This window comes from Castor canadensis, chromosome 4 (assembly GCF_047511655.1).
Source record: "Castor canadensis chromosome 4, mCasCan1.hap1v2, whole genome shotgun sequence".
NCBI classification, from domain to species: domain Eukaryota; kingdom Metazoa; phylum Chordata; class Mammalia; order Rodentia; family Castoridae; genus Castor; species Castor canadensis.
The window spans coordinates 4,269,195-4,290,670 of record NC_133389.1 but is presented as its reverse complement, the minus strand read 5'-3'; the positions used below and the strand labels follow the sequence as shown (position 1 = coordinate 4,290,670).

At 35.6% G+C, this 21,476-nt stretch overlaps 1 protein-coding gene and 1 long non-coding RNA gene across 7 annotated transcripts in view; one reads left to right on the top strand and one right to left on the bottom strand.

Annotated features, from left to right (window-relative positions):
* The window catches only part of LOC109681066 (uncharacterized), a 38,507-nt gene extending 33,498 nt beyond the window's left edge, over window positions 1–5,009 (bottom strand). For both annotated transcript variants that reach the window (XR_012446973.1, XR_012446972.1), the window contains exon 1: window positions 4,588–5,009. This is a non-coding gene — a long non-coding RNA (uncharacterized lncRNA). The remainder of the gene's footprint in view (window positions 1–4,587) is intronic.
* Window positions 1–21,476, top strand: part of Znf407 (zinc finger protein 407) — a 447,403-nt gene that overhangs the window by 152,758 nt on the left and 273,169 nt on the right. The window lies entirely within an intron of this gene.

Sequence of the window (21,476 nt, the reverse complement as noted above, 5' to 3'; positions counted from 1 at the left end):
TGTGTTTGGCCTAGTTTTTCTTTCCTTAACACTAGATATGCTTAATTATAAATTTAAAAAGACCTGCATATTGTGATATTTTTTGACTACATGTGTTAAAGGAAAATAACTATAATTTCTCTATCAGAAAAATATAGTAATAAGAATTCTTAGAATTACTGGTGGAATTACAAAAGCATATCTAAGTGAAGTTCTGTGATAGTGTGTTTATTCCTAATTCAAGAATTCATTGAATTTAATGTTTTTCTTTACTCTGTGATGATTTGCAATGTTTTGATTTTGCTAGTACACAGTAGCAAATGAAAATTTGATGTTAATTTTTCCTCTTTTGAAAGAATTCCATTTTTTGTGTATATCCATTACTTCTAATCTAATAATTGAAACAAAAGTTAAATATCCCAAATGACCAGTGTCAAAAGACCTAACTAGTTAGGTGTGGTAACAAGTTAGATTTTGTGGCATTACCACAACTAAGGCTGCATATCCAAAGGTACCATCATGTAACTTCATTACTATTTCTATGTCAAGGCGTATGCCATTGGAATTAATTAATTAACTTAGTTTCAGTTATTGTTTGGATATTGTCTCAGACCGTGATTTTCCTACTTACACCTGGTATTAGAGGTGTGCCTACCACGTCCCGCTTTCTTGTTGTTGTGGGTGCCCAGTAACTTTTTGGTGTTCTAGCCTTAGAGTGTGATTACCCTGAGAAGCTGGGATTCCAGGTGTGAGCCCCTGTGATTTGCTGTTCTGAGTTTTTTCTCTTTATTCATATATTCATATATTCATATGTGTATACATTGTTTGGGTCATTTCTCCCCCCTGCCCTCCTGTCCCTCTCCCCCTGTTCCGAATTTTTAAATTTGACTTTTTCCTTTTGAACGTAAATGCTGGAATTGCACAAAATTGGCAGGAGTTTTGTTTTTATGGAAGTACTTTTTAAATGTTTGATTTTGGACTCAGAACTAGCGTTTTAGGGAAAAGTGTAGTATAAGTAAAATTGGTTCTTCTATCATAACACCAACACAACTGAATAGATAATTACTGATGAATTGCTGTCACTTGTTCTTTTAATTCACGTTTCCTGAGAAACATTAGCTGCTCCCTCAGTCCAGCCCAGGATCATCTACTTAAGGGCATTACGCTGGAACGTGATTCAGGCACATCAGGCAGAGAAGTAGCTAGGTTGAGTTTGCCCAGTCTGGGCAGCACTTGACCACACACACACATGTTGGGGCTGCAGCAGTCCCCTTTCACTGTGTGTTCTGATCTGTCATCGGAAGAAGTCACTTCCTCTAACAGTCTGAAATGCATTTTGATATGAGACTAAAACTCTTCGTGTGTGTGACTACTTAAAGATGGTACCCATTGTTGAGTAAAGGAACTGTTGAGTAAAGGAAAGAACGTTTACTCTTCTGAGGTTTAGACTTAGGGGAGGTTTTCATAGTGATAAAACAAGAATATGGACTGCACCAAAAGACTTTGAAGTTAATAGATCCAGTACAGAAATTTTTTTTGCAAAAGAAACTATTAAAAAAATAAGCTAGATAGTTTTTTCTAAGAATTACAACCCCCCTCCCCCATTGCAGATTTGACACCTTTTTTCTTTTCGTGGCACTGGGGCTTGAACTCAGGACCTCACCTTGCTAGGCAGTTGATTGACTGCTTGAACCTCCAGTCTTTTTTTGTTTTGTTTTGTTTCGAGATTGAGTCTCACAAACTGTTTGCCCAGGCCGACTTCGAACCTCAATCCTCCTGATCTCTTCCTCCTGAATAGCTAAGATTGTAAGTGTTAGCTGCCGGAGGCTGGCTTGATACCACTTTTGAAAAGCTCAAAAGTAAGCCAAAATAAGCAATATATTATTTAAGAACACATACATATCTGGTAAAGCTGTGAAGTAAAGTGATTGAGCAATGCTGAAAGTAAGCAAGATGTTCTTTCTCGGAGAACAGATGAGGAGATGGTCGGGAGCACACCCAGACCCTTGTGGGTCATCCTTCTGTTCTCTAGTTGGTGTCAAATACTGTGTTGTGAAAACAGTTAGAAAATCAGTTTGAAAAAGGCACCAATAGTTGGTTACCTAATGGAGAATCATTAATGTTACACCTATCTGGTTAGTGAAAAAATGTTCCTAGTATGTGTAAATAACCCAAATATTTTTGGATATTTATACATTATTGATGTGGTTAGTTAAATGGTGTCATTGAAAGTAAGCTATTCCATGGATGTTCATCCAACTTGAAGAAAAAAGGCTGAAAATTGCTAATCTCACAGGATGATTGTGCATGATCAGGTGTAATAAAGGTTTTAGGAAAAGTATAACAGTTAAGTAGAGCCAAAATATGATTTCTTTTGTTCATATTTCTAATTCTTATAGTCTTTCCAGAACATAATAAATTGACAAAGTGGTTTTTTTGCTTGAATCTGTTTCTTGTCTTTGTGTATGTGTTTGATATTAGCAATAGAACTCATATAATTGTTTTATGTTAGTTGATTCAGTGGATTTTCTCCATCTGTCCTTTTGGAAAAATAATAAAACGCTGCCGGTGGAGAGGATGATTATGGTAAACCAGGTATGCACAAGTAAGCATTTAGAGGGTGGCAGTTTTGCCTGGTTTTGGTCTGTGTTTATCCCTCAGTTTGCATGTCTGCTGGCTTTGGACTCTTTTTTTTTTTTTTCATCTCTGGTCAGGACCCTTGTAGAAGGAGTCTCCTTTGCTAACTCCATCCTCACGTCAGCAGCCTTGTGTATCTCTACATCATTCTAACTGAAATATATTACATTTTTTCCTTTTCAATTCTGATTTTTAGTTCTTTTTATTCACTTGATTACCTCGTCATTTCCTTCCGCTCTCTTTTAGTTCTTGATGAACAGAGAAACATATCATTAGCACTTACTGCTCACCTACTTAAATAGAAAATAGCACCACCATTTCACTAAATGTACCTTGCATTCAGTCATTTACTGAAGGCATCACATAGTATTCATAATGTAAAATAAATTCATTGTATTTTGTAAACTATTTGCTGGAGAAAAGTAAAATCTGTGAAATGTGATAAACTATGTCCTCATACCTATACAGTGTGATTGATTCGGAGAGAAATGGTAAGTACAACTAATGAATGCTTTTTCTTTCTTAAAAAATATTTAACAAACTATAAGTTTTGCATGCACTAAAGAAAATGTCTAAGCTTGACAAAATTTCAGAAAATCTGATTCTGCTTTATACACATGGCATGTATATTTGTGTGAGTGTGGGCATCATCTTACTCGTGATCAGTTTGCCTCCAAGTGTAATTGAAGTAAGAGCACACAGAGCACCTCCTCTCATGTTGACCTGTTCGTTATCACTATCTAAAAAAATCTCCTGGTTGAATTAAAATGATGTGACATGGAAATTAGTTTTTGACATTTCATATCAGTTATGTGTAAGTAAGACTTACTCATAATTGAAGACTTTAATAATTGTTTTTAAATTTTATGTATTCATGAAAGTATTCAAAAATACTTAGCTTTGTAAACTTATATAATGAATCTTAGCATCTGTTTTTGCTATTTGAAACAAGCTCTGACATAAGTCCATGCTCAATAACATTAATAAAGGTCTCATTCTTGTGTCTTTTAACAAAAATATTGATATTTTGAATATTCATGATGAATGGAAATTTCATAGTGGAACTACGAGTTGTATAACATATATTTGCTTTGAGGAGAAAGTAACATAAAATAAATTATTTCATACATTTAAGATGTGTCCTAGCACACACCTTTAAACCCAGCATGCAGGCGACTTGGCAGGAGGATCAAGAGTTAACGGACAGCCAAGGCTTAAAAACCCAAGGGCTGGCATGTGGCTTACTAGGATAGTGCTTGCCTAGCATGTTTCAAGCTTTGTGTTTGACCTAGCACCACAAAACAAAACCAGACCCCTAATACGATCTCTCTATCACCTCTCTCTCTCTCTCTCTCTCTCTCTCTCTCTCTCAAATTACAAATTACATTTGTAAATAATAAAAATTCTGTTCGATAATTTCACAGTAAATTTTAAGAGTTCAATTTTTTATGATGCTAACATTTCAAAATTATGTCATTTTTTTCTCTCCTCTGCAATACAGTCAAATTGCTAATGACTGCTGGGTATGTATATGACTAGCTGACCAGAAAAAAGCTTGTGAAGGGATTTGCTATTCAAGACATCATTTTTTTTAACAGCTTTTCTACCCTGATAATTGCACAATACAAGTTTAATCTGAAGTCCAGTGACATCATTGCTGTATATTTTTATTTAAAAAAGTAGGAAGTTTTAATTGAAAGAAATATTGTATAAGCAAGTAAAATTTAATTCTGCTTCAGTTTTATCTGTTTTGACTTTAGAAGCTAAAGGAAAAAAAGTTCTTTCTATGACTTTGAATCATAGAAACCAAAAAGAATCTTAATTTTATGGCAGTAATCATAAACAGTACATTAGGTTTTCTATAATAACATGTACCATTAAAAACTTGATTATAGCAGTATCCTATGATCTTTGCATCCCAATGTTGAAGAACGAACCTTATTAAGTGTGAGAATTTCATGGCATTTTTACCTGTTGTAGGCCCTGTCGTGTCAAAAGTATAGTACAGTGACTTCTGGATTAGCTGACAGACGCAAGCAGTCCGTGTCACTGTGTGTCACCACCTCGTGTAACTGAAAGATTTCCCTGAAGCCAGTCTGTGCAGAGTCCTAGATGAGGTCTTCATGGGTGCTGACCATAAAAAGTTCATCAAAGTAATGAGGCGAGGAGAGAGCTTGGTGCTCTTGGGCAGAGCTCAGCACCAAGAGTGTGAACTGGCTCCAGCTGTGACAATAAAACAGCAGGTGGCTGCTGTCATTAGGGGTGGCAGATGAGGCAGGGGACTCACATTCAGCCCACAACACTCATTCGTTAGCCATTTCCACTGTACCATGCAAAATAGCTTCCATCTCAGTCAGTTTTACTTTGCAAAATATTATGCCCAGCCGGAAGAATATCAGAGCTCTGAGTGTGCAGGCCTCCTTTGCCCTCTCCTTTCTCGTTTCCTCTCTTCATGGCTCCACCCTTTCCTTACCTTTCTTTGCCCCTACATTTTATCAACTTGTGGTGAGTGTGGCTTGTGTTAGTTTTGTAAGTTCTTAGAATTTAAAAAAAACAATCTGTGCTATTTTTGTTAAAGTCCTCCAGTTGTCACTTATTGCAGGTTGTTTACTGCATTAGTGGTTATAACCTTAGTTGAAATGCCTTCCTTTTGGATTCCTTTATTCTTGTCATTGCTTGTGAAGAGTTTAGAGGCACATTGAAAGAAATAGAGGAAACATAGCAGATGGATCAGAAAAAAAGTTCATGAGTTGATTGAGATGCTACCCCACAGATTTCAGAATTTATTGTTTTTTGAATTATTTCAGTGTGAATGTAAAGCATAGTGTTGTTTAATAATATGTGGGTCTATGACATTTTGTGTAGTGTTGTGGTTAAAAGGAGAACAGTTGACCAAGTTTTAATATCTTATTTGGGAAGTAAAATCCCAAATTATAGGAAGCATTATTTTTCCTTTGTTCCAGGAGGGGGTGAAAATTAAAGAAATAAGAGAATAAATAACTGGAGAAACAAATTATCTTATTGCCACCTGTGAAAGTTAGATGGCATGAAATTTCTTCATCCTTCTTTTGCAGTGTTGCAAAGCAATAGAAAGGCCCAAATTCTTTGAAGAAAGTAAAGCGTTATTAATATGCATTCCCCTCTATGCTAGTTGAGAGACGAAGTACTAATGATTTAATCTTGGGAGAATACAGGCCTATTATTTTGTCAAATGTCATTGAATCCATGTTTATTAGCAGAGAAAGACTTAAAAATTCTATTTGTTTGTTTTGGCTTCTACTAATAGACACTCAAGGATTCTTATTTTGCTTGTGATTTATTTCCACAAGGAATATTTTACTCTTGACATTTCCCCCAAAATGGTCAATGGGAACTGGTCCCTGTTGCATTCTGTATTCTTTCAATATGTCTCTAAATTGTTGTTAGCATTTTCTTATTTCTAGTACTACAAGATATCCCAAACCTTGGATCAGTAGTTTTGCCAAGGAGTCTTAGATCCTTCTAATAGAGGATATTATATGTATGAAGATGTGGGTGCTAGGAACACACTTTTTTGGACTTTCCTTTCAGTGAGCAGCTATCTTTGTTTCTTACACACTTTTTTACTAAACATATTTTCCATTATATTTCTTTAAAAGGAAAATTTGGGTATTATTCAAAATTCCTACAACTGTGTTCAAAGTCCTTCATAATTTGTCCATGAAAGACCTTCACAGCCTCATTTTTGCCCTAATCTGTGCTGTGGCCTAAGCACATACCTCATGTTTTCAATTTGGTTTACTTTTTCTAGTAATTTCCTTCTACCTGGAATGTCCTCTTTATCTGAACAATTCTAGTTATCGTTGAGAATTTCATTCCTGAATTGTTTAAGAACTACTACATCTTACCTACTTTATAATTTTGCATTATTTTTGGCCTATGATCATACAACATGCAAAACATATTATAGTTTACTTTTAATTTCTTCCTTTCCTTATACATGATGTGTGAAATTTAAAACGAATACTCAAATCAACACTGGTCAACTTGGTGCATTCATGCTTATCTGGAAATTTGATAGTAATAGAATTATACATATTTTTTTGTGTGTTCAAGTTCATTCATCTGGTATATTTTTTTCAATATTCATGTTACACGAAGCATGTATCTTCGTGAGTCACTTCCATGAGTGACTAATACTGCATTGTAAGATATGGTATCATTTGTTTATCTGTTCATCATTTCACGGGTATCTGAATTCTTTTATAGTATAATGGCTAATGGTGCTTTAAATGTTTGTGCTAATGTTTTTCTATGTATATGTTTTCAGATCTTAGGGGTGTGTACCAAAGAGTAACGTTGTTGGGTAATGTGACAATGTATGTTTAAGTTTTTGTGATTATACTCGACTGTTTTCCACGGTGGCTGTTACATTTGGATTTCTCTGAAGAATAATGGTTTTGAGCAACTCCTATGTGTTTACTGTCTGTTTTTATATCTTCAGTGGATAATTGTCCATTCAGATCCTTTGCCTATATTAAATTTGGATTGTCTTTTTATTGTTGAGGTTTTGAATTTCTTATTCTGCATGAAGATAAAGAATTTGCAAATATTTTGCTCCATTCTTTCTATTGTCTTTTTATTTACTTGATTTGTATCATTTGAAGCACAAATATTCTTAGTGTTGGAGAAGTCTTATTTATCTGTTTGTCTTTTGTTTCTTATGCTTTGTCATTATATCTGAGAGAGCATGCCCTAATCTAAAACCTAGAAGATTTTGTCACTCTTTTTTTTCTAGGCACTTAGTAGTTTTACATTTAGCTCCTTGAGTCACTTTGATTACTTTTTGTATATATTATGGGAAGGGGTCCATCCTACATTCTTTTTATGTGACTATGTATTTGTGCCATTTGTTGAAAATACTATTTTTATGTGTTATTCTGTCCTGACATGCCTGTCAAAAATGAATTGAGCCTGAGTGTAAGGGCTTATTTCTGGACCTTGTGTTCAGTTCCATCAAAGTATACTTTGATTTTTATGCTAGTACCACATTTCTTGATTATTGTCACTTTGTTGGGTGAGAAATGTGAATTATCCATCTTTATGTATTCTTAAGATTGTTTTAGGTTTTTGGAATATCTTGTATTTCCATATGAATGTTTACACTTACTGTGTTATTTTCATCAAAGTGTCAGACTGGAATTCTGACAAGAAATTGCACTGAATCTAGAGGTCATTTTGCATAGAAGTGTTATGGTTTGGATATGAAGAGTCCCCCAAAAGCCTCATGTGTTGTTATTTGGTCCCCAGCTGGTGGATCCAGTCATTAAGATGGGATCAGATCATGAGGACTCTGACTCAAATCAGTGGATTAATTGCTTGATGTGTTTGTAATATGACAGCAGTATTGGGAGATGGTGGAGGTGGAATCTAGTTGGTGGAAGTAGGTCATTGGGATTGTTCCTGAGAAAAGCATATCTTGTTCACAGCCCTCCTCCCCCTTCTCTCTCCCCTGTGTCTTTTCTTTCTCTGTTTTCTCTCCTTGGCATCCATGAGGTAGGTAAGCAGCTGCTGCTAAATGCTTCTGTATCTCTGATAGTCTTCCTCACCTCAGTTTCCAAGCAATGGACCCAGCCAACTTTTGACCGAAATCACTGTGACCCAAAATGAACCTTACTTCTTTCTAAATTGTTTCTCTGAAGTATTTATCACAGTGACAGAAAACTAATTAATTCATGAAGTGTTAATATTTTAATGATAATGTATTTTCAACCATGTACCTGGAATTTCTTTTTGTTTGTCTTCTTTAGTTTCTTTTAATAATGCTTTGTAGTTTCAGTGTTTATTCCAGTTCTTTTTATTATTAAGTTCATTTCTAAATATCACCAAACTGTATCATCTGTTAATAGATCTACATTTTCATTCTAGTCTGGAAGGCTTTATCTTTTTGTCTTGCATAGTGGTAGAACTTCTAGTACAATGTTGACTAGAAATGTTATGAGCATACAGCCTCTCTTGTTCCTGATCTTAGAGAGATAGCATTCAGTCTTTCACTATTTAGTATGATATTTGCTGTGGGTTTTTTAAGGTTAGCCTTTCATAGGTTGCAGAAATCTGATTTGTTGAGTTTCTTGTTCTCTCTGCGATGGTGTGTTAAAAATTATCCAATTCTTTTTCTGGGTCTATTGAGTTGATAATATGGGCTTGTCATTTTTCTAATAATAGAATACATTATTTCATGTATATTAAGCCAAATTTGTATTCTTAGGCTCAATCTTTTTTGTCCAAATTATATAATACTTTTCACATGTTGCTTGTTTTATTTTAATACATTGTTGAAGAATATTATATCTTTTATAACTGATTATGTCCTCATCCTTTTTTTCTTGAAGTAATGTTGCCTTATTGAAAACATTAATGGGAAGCATTAATTTCAACATATTCAATAATTTCCCACATTTTCTTTTGTTACAGATTTCTAATTTCATTCGAAATTACATTTATTTAAAAGAATGAAATGTATTGTATGATTTCAGTGTTGGTTATGGATTGATGCTTATTTTATTTGCTAACATATGGCTAGTCCTGGAAATGATTCTGTGTGTACTTGAAATTATTTTTATTGTGGGTCATGTTCTGTAGATGCCTGTACCCTCTTATTTATCTTCATCTTCTGCTCTTATCTTTCCATGTTTACCTTACATAGATGTAAGATAGATTCTCTTCATTGCTGAGAGTGGGATTTTAAAGTCTGCAAGTTTTATTGTTTCAGTTTCTGCTTCTCCCTTCATTTTTGTCAGTTTTTTGCATCATCTATTTTGGAGCTTTGTTGTTAGGTGCAGAAAAACATTTGAGGGTTATGTTGCCTTTGTGTATTGTTCTTTGTGTCATTGTAAAGTGTCCTTTTTTTCTTCAGTGTTCTTCTTTTTCTTAAGATGCTAGTATAGCCATGTTTTTTTTTTTAACTGATTGCATGATATATCCTTACCACCCTTATATTTTCTACTTATTTCAGCTTTGAAATTCAGTGTTTATCTCTCTTGTACAGCATGTGGTTGGGTCATGTTTCCAAAGATTAATTTTCTAGTCTCTACTTTTTAATTGGAGTGTTTAGTCCTGTCTCTTTTACTGTCGTTATTGACAAGTAGGACTTGCAGGATTTACACCTGCTGTTTCATTGCTGCTTTTCTACATCTCCTTATGCCTGTTTTGTTTCACCGTTGCTGCTTTCTTTTGTGTGTTAACTGGGTATTTTCTTGTTTATAATTTTAATTCAATTTTTAGTTATGTGCATATGAGTTTGTGTATATATTACATATATTTATATAATTTATGCATATATGTACATTTCATGTATTCATATTTTCTTTATTGTTACCATGGGAAATGACAGTAAACAACTTAGGACAATGTAGTTTTTTGAATAACAACTTCATTTGGATAATGTACAAAGGCTTTGCTTCTTTATAGCTTCATTTCTTCTCCATGTATTTATGTTATGTGCAGATTGTATATTTGTACACTTTATGGCTAAAAATTATAAATATAATTACTGCTTTATTTTGATGCTTTTCACCAGAAAGGACTAAAGAATTGCTAGAAACAAAAGGTATGCTTATGCTGCCTTCTTATTTACTTAGTTACTTTTACTGGTGTTCTTCATTTCTTCTTATCAAATGGAGTTACTGTCTGGTATCATTCAATTTCATCCTGAAGGACTTATCTTTAATACTTTTTGTATAACAAATTGGTACAAATGAATTCTCAGAGTTTTGTTTATCTGAGTACGTCATTGTATGTATTTTGTTTTCATTTGTAGATTTTTTGCTGATATAGGAATCTTTGCGGATTCCTTCCTTCAGCACTTTGACTCCCATTTCCTTCTAGCTTGAGTAGTTTCTGAGGGTGAGCTAGCTGTTAATCTTATTAAGCATGTGTGTAATGAATGAATACCTTTTCTATTACTGCGTCTATGATAGTCTTTTTGTGTTGACTATGTTGAATCTAGGTATGGATCTTTTTATGAGTTTATTCTTTTGGTGCTCATTGAGGTTCATTTTTTTTCTGCCACTGTCCTCTCTCTATATTCTTTATTATTTTTTTCTTTTTTGGATTTCTGCTTGACATTTGATGGTGATGTACATTTTTCTGAGGTACTGCATGTCTCTCCCCAATCCTCTTTTCCCTCTTCATTTCTTAATCCTTCTCTTTTAGTGTGTTCCTCAGACTGGAGTGGAAAGATCTTTCTTTATGTCACTGATTTTTGTTTTTTTTTCATTTTCCATTTCAGCTCTGCTTTTGAGTTCCATTCATGAATTTCTCATGCACTTATTTTATCTTTAAGTTCCAGTAAATTTATATTTAGTTCTTTCATATGTGTAAAAATCCATTCTCTATTTGTTGACTCACCATTCCCTTATAATTTTATTAGCATATATTAATTGTACAAAGGGATTTCCTTGTGGTTTTTTCATACATGCATACAATACACCCCAATTAAATTCACTCCCTCTGTGAGTCCTTCCTTCTTAAAACAATTTCAAAAAGTTCTCCTTTGTTTAACTTAACATGTTTATTACCCTAATTGTTTTGGTATTTTGTGGAGGAATCCATTGTGTGGGATCTGCAGGAACAGGTTTTTGTTAATTGATTTCCCTCAATAGGCCATATTTTTCTGCCATTTTGAATTTTTCAGTATTTTGTTTTCTTATTGGAAGCTAGACAATTTAAGCTAGACAATTTCACAGAAGACTGTGAAATCAGTTTTCTTCCGGAGGGTTTCCATTTGTTGCTATTTATTGTTATCGGTTTTTGACTTTTTGAACAAATTATATAATATAAAAGTTACATCTGTCACAGAAGTCTTAAGTAGTTCTCTGCAGTTAGATCCTGATAATAGTTTTTGTGTGTAAAGTAGACCCTTGGTATCCGTGGGTATAGTTTATATCCTTGGGGATAGTGTCCATATATCCTGTCATTGAGGAAAAATCACGAATACTCAGGATGCATAGAATTAAGTAGCTAAAATTAGTTAAATTTCCTATACTATGTATATGGTAGACCTGAACATTCACAATTGAAAACCACATAGAGAGGGCTACATTATTGTCACAAAATTATTGTTGTACACATTAGTACTGCTCACCAAAAAGTGGGCTCTTACTTCATGCTCTTCATCTTGAATAACGTGATGCTTGATTCATTTTTACCATAATGCTGCCCAACTTCCAGTAGAGACGTGTGCCTTTCAACCGATCTCAAACGGTCATTTTATCGTTTAGATTAGCCACAGCAACTTGGGCCTGCGTTGTGGGTACCATTTGCTTTTGGGAGGCAGATTTTCACAAAATTAAGGGTAATTACACAGTAGAGCACACGTTACTCAAACACAACTGATAGTAACAGACTGAGAGCTTCTCTGTGTCAGCTGAGCTGTGGACTGCAGTTTTGCTTTTTTTTTGATTGTCCTTGGTCAAATTTTAGTATGGCTCATACTAAATCTGCCATAAAGCAGGCTTACTGTATTTTTTCAACTCCTGTGTGTAAATTATCCTTTTTTAGTATAATTTAGGTTTTAACCTGTTCACCCTATAAAGTTGTGTCTCTGGCTCTTAAATTCATCTCCCGTCCTTGATTGCCTCTTGTGTTTGAAAACTCAAGTTCTTTTCACTTTAAAGTTTTATGAACTACTTATTTCATTTTTCGTAATTGTTTCATTTTAAACTGTGCATACATTATAAATTCCGCCACCAGTGTATAAAGGAAACCAAATAAATGAGAAAGCTAGAAGCTATTTTTTTCAGTCTTCTCTCTGCACGTTTTTGTCACTTAAAATTTCTCTTCCAAGTTTCGGACAAGATTGGGCGTAGAGTGGTATGGTTATAGACTTTTCCAACTTTTAAATTGTTACAGTTCGAGAAAGGCTTTTCCTAATGGTTGCTTGACATTCTCACCATCTCTCCTTTTGTGAGATATTTACTACTCCTTCCATAATAGTATACGTACAGTTCATATATTGAAGAAACAATGTCTCATTTATACTTGTTTAAAAAAACCTGTTGACTTCTCAGTTACTGTAGAACTCTAAAACCCCAATCAAAATGTGCTGCGATAAATAACATTAGGAAGAACTGCATAGTTATTTCTCCTATATGAATTTATAATGCCTGAAATATTTTCTAGTTCAAGTGTCATGGATATTTGTTCAGCAATTGATATCTTTTTGTAAATGTCCTCTTTAGGCTGGGTGCTGGTGGCTCATGCCTATAATCCTAGCTACTCAGGAGGCAGAGATTAGGACGATCTTGTTTTTAAGTCACCCTGGGGAAATAATTCGAGAGACCCTATCTTGAAAAGATGCATCACGAAAAAGGGTTGGTGGAGTGGCTTAAGTGGTAGAACACCTGTCTAGCATGCATGAGACCCTGAGTTCAAACCCCAGTACAGCCAAAAAAAAAAAAAAAGTCATCTTTAATCTGTTTTAAAAGTAAAACATTTATTGAAGTATTATTGACTTCCTGAAATAATGTACATATTTTAAAAGTAGAATTTGGTGAGTTTTAAAACACACACATACAGCTTTGTGTATAACCTCCATAATAACTTGATATGTGAGTTAATGGACATTCCTATTCCTGCCCCAAATTTCCATGTTTTCCCTTGCGTTCCTTCCTTTTGCCACTTTCTCCCATCACCAAGCAACCTGTGGTGTGCTCTGTCACTATTACTTAGCTTTCTACAATGCTGTGTAAATGAACTTGTATGGTTGGTGATCATTTTTTTGGCTACTCATGTCAGCTTAACTATTTTTAGGTTTCATCAATTTCATCTTTTATTAATAGCTAATTCTTTATTATTGCTGAATACACTTGCATTGTTCCTTCATATATTTGCGTCCATGTTCCCCTTCTGATGGGCATCTGCATTATTTCTAGTTTTTTGATATTGGTAATTATCAGGGTGTGAACATTTATATGCAAGATTTAGGTAGGTCTAGCCTTTCATTTCTATTGAGTGAATACCTAAGTGTAAAATGGCCAGTGTTTATGTTAAGTATTTGCTTAGTAGTTTTAAGATTTCCAGACTTTAAGATTTCTAGAGTATAGTACAAGTTTATGTCCCTACCAGAAATATTTGGGAGTATCTTTTTTTCCAGTATTCTCAAAACTTTCATTTGTAAGTCCTTTTAATTTTAGCATTCCTATTAGATATGTTGAAGAATCCCGTTTTGGTTTCCACCTGCATTTTTTGATAATTTTGACTGTTTCCTGCTGAACTTTATTTGCCTCATGTATCTTTCTTGGTGAAGGATCTATGAAAATCTGTGAGGCTGGTGACAGTGGGGCACAATTGTAATCTCAGCTACTCAGGAGGCAGAGATCTGTTGGATTGTCCTTTGAGATCAGCCCAGGTCAAAATCTTGCAAGACCTCATTTCAATTAGTAATCTGAGTGTGGTACTTTGTATCTGTGATCTCAGCTATGTTGGCAGTATAAATAGGAGGACTGTGGTCCAAGACCAGTTTTTTAGTTATTTCTAAAAAATAACTAAAAGTAAAAAGGGCTTGAAGTGTGGCTCAAGTGGTTGAATACCTGTGTAACAAGTGTGCAACCCCCGAGTTAATAATTGTAATCCCAAAAACCAAAAGAATCCTGTCTATTTTAAATTATTATACCCAATAAGAGTATGAGGTTTTTATATTTTCTAGATATGTCTTGTCAAATATGGTTTTCATGTAGTTTGATCAGATGGTATGTATCATACTTCTTTAACTTCCTGTGTGGTAGTTTTAACAGCTCTTTGTTCATTTTTCGGTTTTAGTTGACTGATTTTCTCCTCATTGTGGGCCATACTTTCCTGATTCTTGCATGCCTGCTGCTTCTTTGCTGGACTTCTGAGACTAGTTTTACTTTATTGTCGTTAATTGTGTATTTTAGTAAGTATTCCTAAGCTTTGTTCTGGGATGCAGTTAATTTACTTATAAAAGTTTCATGCTGGTGGAGCAGCTCAGGCCAGGCCTAAAAGCTCCTCTTAGACAGAACTTCCTGTGTTTTGTGGGTGTTCTCAGTTCTCTGAGGTCTGGCTGAGGAGAGCCTGTTTTTGGTCAAGCACTGTTTCTTCTGATCTTTTCTGTTTTTTTTTTGTCTGATCCTTCTTTGCTTCCTTATACCTGTAATGTGCTCATTGAGAATTGAGTCCTCTGTGACCTCTCTAGGAGGTCTTTCCTCTTTCACCGTGCTTGGTGTTTTCCACCTGCCTGATATCTGTACTCTTCCTTAACTCTTTCACTTAGGGGTCTGCTCACCTACAGCTGCTGCCCCTTTGTTCTGCTGTCTGACAATGATCTCTGTTTTTTTTTTTAAAATAAATTTTTATTAGAATATATTCATGATATGGGGGGATTCATAGTGACAATTCTGATTAAACTTATATCGTACATTATTTACATTGCCTCGGTTGTCTCTCCCCCTCAACCCCGTCCCGACCCAACTTAAAGCAATTGCAAGAGGTTTCTTAGTTCTGTTTCATACAGGTATATGAAGTCCATCTACCATACACTGTCACCTTAATCTCTTCCCTTCACCCTCCCCCCTGCTACTAGTACTCCCTCCACCCCCACTGTACCTATTTTACAGTTCTGGTTTTCTTTATTTAATATTTAAGTTGATGTAAAAAGGGATGTCTCAGTGTATGCCCACTGTGGGTATACTTACTTTGGTTCATTCAGCCCCTTCCATTACTCTCCCTTACCCCTTTACCTTCCCCTCACTCCATTTGTCAACAGCTTTCAGTACACATCCTTATATCCTCAACCTTTACATCTTATGTTATGTGATGTTACTAATGCTTTAACATTTTCTTTTCCTTTTCTTCTTTCCGCTAGTTCGATAGAGTAGTTCCACTTTGTTACAAACATGTTCTACATCTGAGTTTGTGTATGATCATGCTTGTTTTTGTGTATAACCACTATGGAAAGCCGTATGGAAGTTCCTCAAAAAGCTAGAGATCTAACTGCCGTATGATCCACTGGTACCTACTGCTCCTGGGTACCTACCCAAAGGAACTAAGATAGGATATGATAGAGACACCTGTACACCAATGTTCATCACAACACTATACACAATAGTCAAGCTTTGGAAACAACCCAGGTGCCCTACAACTGATGAATGGATCAAGAAAATGTGGTATACATACACAATGGAGTATTACTCAGCCACAAGGAATAATGACATGCGTTTTGAAGGTAAATGGGTGCAACTGGAGGGCATCATGTTAAGTGAAGTTAGCCAGGATGAGGAACACAAAAGCTGCATGTTTCTCTCATACATGGAAGATAGATCCAAAGATAACCATATACATGACAGTGATCTCTTAACATGATTTTATTTCTTTGCATGATGTAGTGTGAGTTAAAAGCTGTTATTTCATACATTTTGTTGATTGCAAGAAGACAGGTATTTCACCTTATAATTTCTAAATCAGTCAGAATTTGCTCAGATGTGGAGCCACTGTGATATATGTATGTATTTCTGTTTGTATTTTTGCTTTTTTGTGAGAGGGTGTGTAACTGTAGGAATAAAGCTAAGTATTTGCTGCAGGGATTGGTCTAACCCAGTTCCCAGGAACTGGAAATTTTTTTCCTTGCCATAAGATCATGACTCAGTTTATGGGGCAGCATGTGGGTTGTCACTTCCCATCTTCTTTACCTGCTTCACACAGGGTTTTCATTCTTGGCCTTCATCAACTGAAGGTATTCATGTAAAGTCTGAGAAATGGAGGAGTGCTTCACTTGGTTGTCATATTGCTGAGCCTTTCCACTCCACCCTTGCCTACTTTGCTCTTGTACATGTCTTCTTAAACCACATTTGATATCTAAGGACAAAGAAAATTTTATGCTTCGGTTTAACATGGTAAGTATAGCTAACACATAGTCAACAACATGGCAGCCTACCCACCAAGGGAATATCCCTGTCCTGTTTTTTCTTTTCTCTTTGGGAAAACTTCATTCTTCTACTTAAATTCACAATTCTCTCTTGTTGTTTATAACTTAAATAATTAGTTATTTAAGGTAGTATTATTACTACATCTTGGTTTAGATATAAAAGCAACTAAAAATGGGAATGGAAATGAATCTTGACTTTTTTTAGTAGTGTTGGCGTTTGAACTCGGGGCCCTCACTTGCTAGGCAGGTGCTCTACCACATGAGCCACTCTACCAGCTCATTTACTTTATTAGAGTTTAAAAATTAGCTAGTACAGGATAATCTATTCATTTGAGAACTGCCATGTGAAACCCTTTGAACAATGAACGTACATTTAAAAATGAAGGATAAGAATGTAAAACAGGGCATACTAGCCAGAGGAGGGAGGATGAGTAGAGGGGGTGAAGGAAGGTGAATGTTGTTCACGTACTATTCTTGTATAAAAATATATCAGTGAAACTACTGAGATTGTTTTGAGGACACGGAATGTGGTAGAATGATGGAGGGAGTGAGTCTAATCATGGTACATCGTGTGCATATATGGAGATGTCACAGTGAAACACCCCTGACAACTGTTACATGCTAATAAAAGTGTTAAGAAGTTCCCAAGTCCTTATTTCAATTTGTTTTTACAGTTTCTTTTATTACCAGTTATTATTTGAGAGCAGTTCAGCCAGAACACTTAATTGATACTTTTCCATTTATCCCCATAGCTGGAAATGATGGCCAAGATGGCATGTTTTTGATAGGCCTCCTATCAAAATAAGTTCTACAGAATAAGTTCTATGTTATACAATTTTGTCACTACTTCACATTTTATTGTTATTCTAGTTTTCCATATAATTGTATTCCATGGAAGATATTTATGTCAACTCTCCATAAACCTTGATATGAGATACAAAGCATTCCTCTATACACAGATATCTCATAATGGTATGTTCCTGCTAAATGCTTTCAAAAGTAGATTGTATGATTTTGAATTTTCAGATTTTGGCTCTTATTTATAAAGAATTCAGTAACATATGTTGGATAAACATTTTGATTGTATATGAACGACCAGTACTTCAGTTCATTTTCACATACATTGTAACTTGTTTACCTTTGCTTACAACTAATATATTGAAACAATAATTTAAAAGCTGACCTTTCCCAGATTGCCCCTAAACTAGATTTGTCTGTACTGTTGTTGGGAATGGTGCCATTGATAGCACAGCACTGCATGGGGTAAGCTCCTCAGAGAATTTTCCCAAGGATGCTTCTTAGAAGGCTTCAGGTCAAGTGTGGAATCACTGGTCCCTGAGGTCAGCTGTTCCTGGATCCTTTTAGACAGGCTTGGAGTCAGGTTGATAATCCCTCATCCACATCTTTGGCATTGTATCTCATTTGCATAAACTCTTGGGGAAGAAATTAGAAAAAAAGTTATGTAAAAGTGGAAATCCCATTTTTGTTGATTTATTGATTAATGTTTTATTCCATGACATAAACACCTTGTGTGTTTTTAGCTCTTGCACATTTAATCAGTAAAGACTAACCAGAATTATATGCTTCAATAGAAAAGAGCCTTAGTTTATTAACCACAATTATTTTTGGAGACTTAATTTTTTACTTGAAAAATCTGTGCCTTTTACCTGAATCATCTTTAGTTTACTTTTTATTTTGTTTTGTTTTGTTTTGTTTTTTATGTCAACTAGAATCTTATAAAGTTATGGAAGTGTTCTAGAGAACTTTTTCTTTTTTATTATTCATATGTGCATACAATGCTTGGGTCATTTCTCTCCCCTCCCTTACTATGCACCCCACTCCCTCCCACTCCCCCCACCACCTTGCTACCTGGCAGAAATTATTTTGCCCTTATCTATAATTTTGTTGAAGAGAGCATATAAGCAATAATAGGAAGGAACAAGGGTTTTTGCTAGTTGAGATAAAGATAGTTATACAGGGAGTTGACTCACATTAATTTCCTGTGCATGTGTGTTACCTTTTAGGTTTTGCTGGGTAGAGTATCCTGGGGTTGAAGTTATTTTCATTCATTGCCGGGAAGATCTCTCCCCAAGCTCTTCTTGCTTTTAATGTTTCTGTTGAGAAGTCTGCTGTGATTTTGATGGGTTTACCTTTGTATGTTATTTGTTTTTTTCTCTCTTACAGCTGTCAATATTCTTTCCCTAGTTTCTGAACTTGTTGTTTTAATGATGATATGTCATGGAGTAGTTCTATTTTGATCTGGTCTGTTTGGTGTCCTGGAGGCCTCTTGCATCTGTATGGGTATAGCTTTCTCTAGGTTTGGGAAATTTTCTGTTATTATTTTAGCTTTCTCTAGATTTGGGAAATTTTCTGTTATTATTTTGTTGAATATATTACACATTCCCTTTGCTTGCACCTCTTCTCCTTCTTCGATGCCCATGATTCTCAGGTTTGGTCTTTTGATGGAGTCGGTAAGTTCTTGCATTTTCTTTTCACAGGTCTTGAGTTGTTTAACTAATAGTTCTTTGGTTTTTCCTTTAATTACCATTTCATCTTCGAGTTCTGAGATTCTGTCTTCTGTTTGTTCTATTCTGCTGGATTGGCCTTCTGTTTTGTTTTGCAGTTCTGTGTTGTTCTTTTTTCTGAGGTTTTCCATATCCTGAGTCACTTCCTCTTTAATATTGTCTATTTTTATCCTGAGTTCATTTATCTCTTTATTAATTGTGTTCTCTGTTTCACTTTGGTGTGTATACAGTGCTTTTATGGTTTCCTTTATTTCTTCTTTTGCTTTTTCAAATTCTCTATTTTTGTTGACTTGGAATTTCTTGAGTGTCCCCTGTACATTTTGGTTGGCCAGTATCATCTCTGTGAAATTCTTGTTGAGTACATGTTGTATTTCTTCTTTTAGATTATTCTTGTTGGCTTCATTGGGTTCTCTGGTATAGTTTATCTTCATTTTGTTGGAGTCTGGATCTGAGTGTCCGTTTTCTTCATTTCCCTCTGGTTCCTGTACTAATTTTTTGCTGTGGGGAATCTGATTTCCCTGTTTTTTCAGTCTTCCTGTCATTGCCCTTGGTGTTGTTATTGTCCCTATACTGTGTGCAATTAAGTGTTATCTAGCTTGTAATAATAGCACTGGTGATATTTAGAATGGAAGGGTGAGAGGGGATGGAAAGCAAAGAAGTTAAAGGAAAAGGGAAAAACAAATATACAAGTAGAAAAAAACAAAACAAAGAAATAAAAAAAGTTTCAATGATATAAACAGGGAGAGACAGTGTACTAATCAACCGTAAGCTGAATAGGCATTAGAGAGAGAGAGGATTGAAAATTAAAATAAAAAATTAATAAAATAAAATAAATAAATGAATATATATATATATATATATATATCTCCATGTTCAAATGAGATAAAGTTTCAGTCTTATTAATTTTGGTGTTCATCCCTCAGCCTCCAATCCTGGAGATGGTGCCTCAGAAGTAGTTCTGTGGTTGTCTCATGGAAGGGGAAAAAGACTAGAAAAACGAAAATAAAACAAAACAAAATAAAACCCCACAAAGTGTCCCAAGTTCAAATGCAATACAGTTTCAGTAAGTTTTTCAGCATGCAGGTGTAGTTCGGTTGTTGTCTCATCAAAGGTAGGGAGAGAGGAAAGAAAAAAAAAAAGGTGGAGACAGTTCTGTGAATGGCTGTCTGCGGCTGTGGCTTGCCTGCCTGCTGCTGTCAGCCTGCTTTTGCTGGAGCCTTTATTTATGCAGATCTCAGTGTGAGCTTAACACTCACCTGGCCCTGCAGGCTTGGTTTACTCTGAGTTCTCCTGTGTGTGAGCTGCTGCTATAAGCTTTCCCCTTTCCAACTATACTGGGGGAGGTGTTACTGTACCAGCTTTCTCAGGCTGCCATGTTTATTTACAGTTCATGTGGGAAGTGGGCCTTCTCCCCTCTCTTGTGGAATTTTCCTCCTACTGCCACTTTTACAAGCTTTCCTGCTCCTGGTTGCTGGGCGTGTGCCACCGCTCATGCCTTCTCCGGCCCAGCTTGTTTATTTACAGTTCTGTGAGGGGTTCCTCTCCCCCCACTTCAGCTCTCAGGGTGCCCCACCCTCATTGCTACATGTCTTTTTTGTTGTTATTGCTTATTACTCAGTTTCTGTTTTTTTCCCTGGGTGGGGGTTGGTCTGCCCAGGGGGCTATGCTGATCTGGCCCAGGGTTGTCTGTGGGAGTACTGCATACTGCTTAGCTCACATTGTGGTCTATGTCTTCTCAAGCCGGGTGGGATCCCTCCTGGTTTCTTTGTTTAACGTGAAGTGGAGATGCTGTGTGCAGGCTGGAGTTTTGGAGGAGTCAAAGTTTTGCCTCTCCTCAGTGGTTTTTCCTGTATGGTGTGTCTCCAGCATCTCTCCAAGATTTTACTTTAGGAGGCACGTTTTCTGCTTCCTCCCTCTAGCCGCCATCTTGGAATTTACTTCTTTTGTTTATTATTACCATTTTGTGGTACTGGGGTTTGAATTTAGTACCACACGCTCACTAGACAGGTGCTTTATTTGCGTCATACCCCAGTCTTTTTAAACTTTTAATTATTTTTCAGATATGATCTTTTTGCCTAGGACTGACTTCAAACCAAGATCCTCCTACCTATGATTCCCAGGCACCTGAGACCACACGCATGGATCATCAGTCCCAGGTGGTTTCTTGAGATGAGATTTGGCTAACTTTTTGCCTTGGCTGGCCTGCAATCGCAGTCCTCTGGATGTTCACCTCCCAAGTAGTTGAGAGTATAGCCATTCACCAACATTCTAAATTTTTTAATTTTTGTCTTCTATTATCCATATGCAGATAGATATTCCTATAATCATTGTTTTGTTTAATCCCAAAATGTTCCAGTGTTTACTTTTATGTACTATAAAATGATATATATGATATACTTTTACATGTATATCAT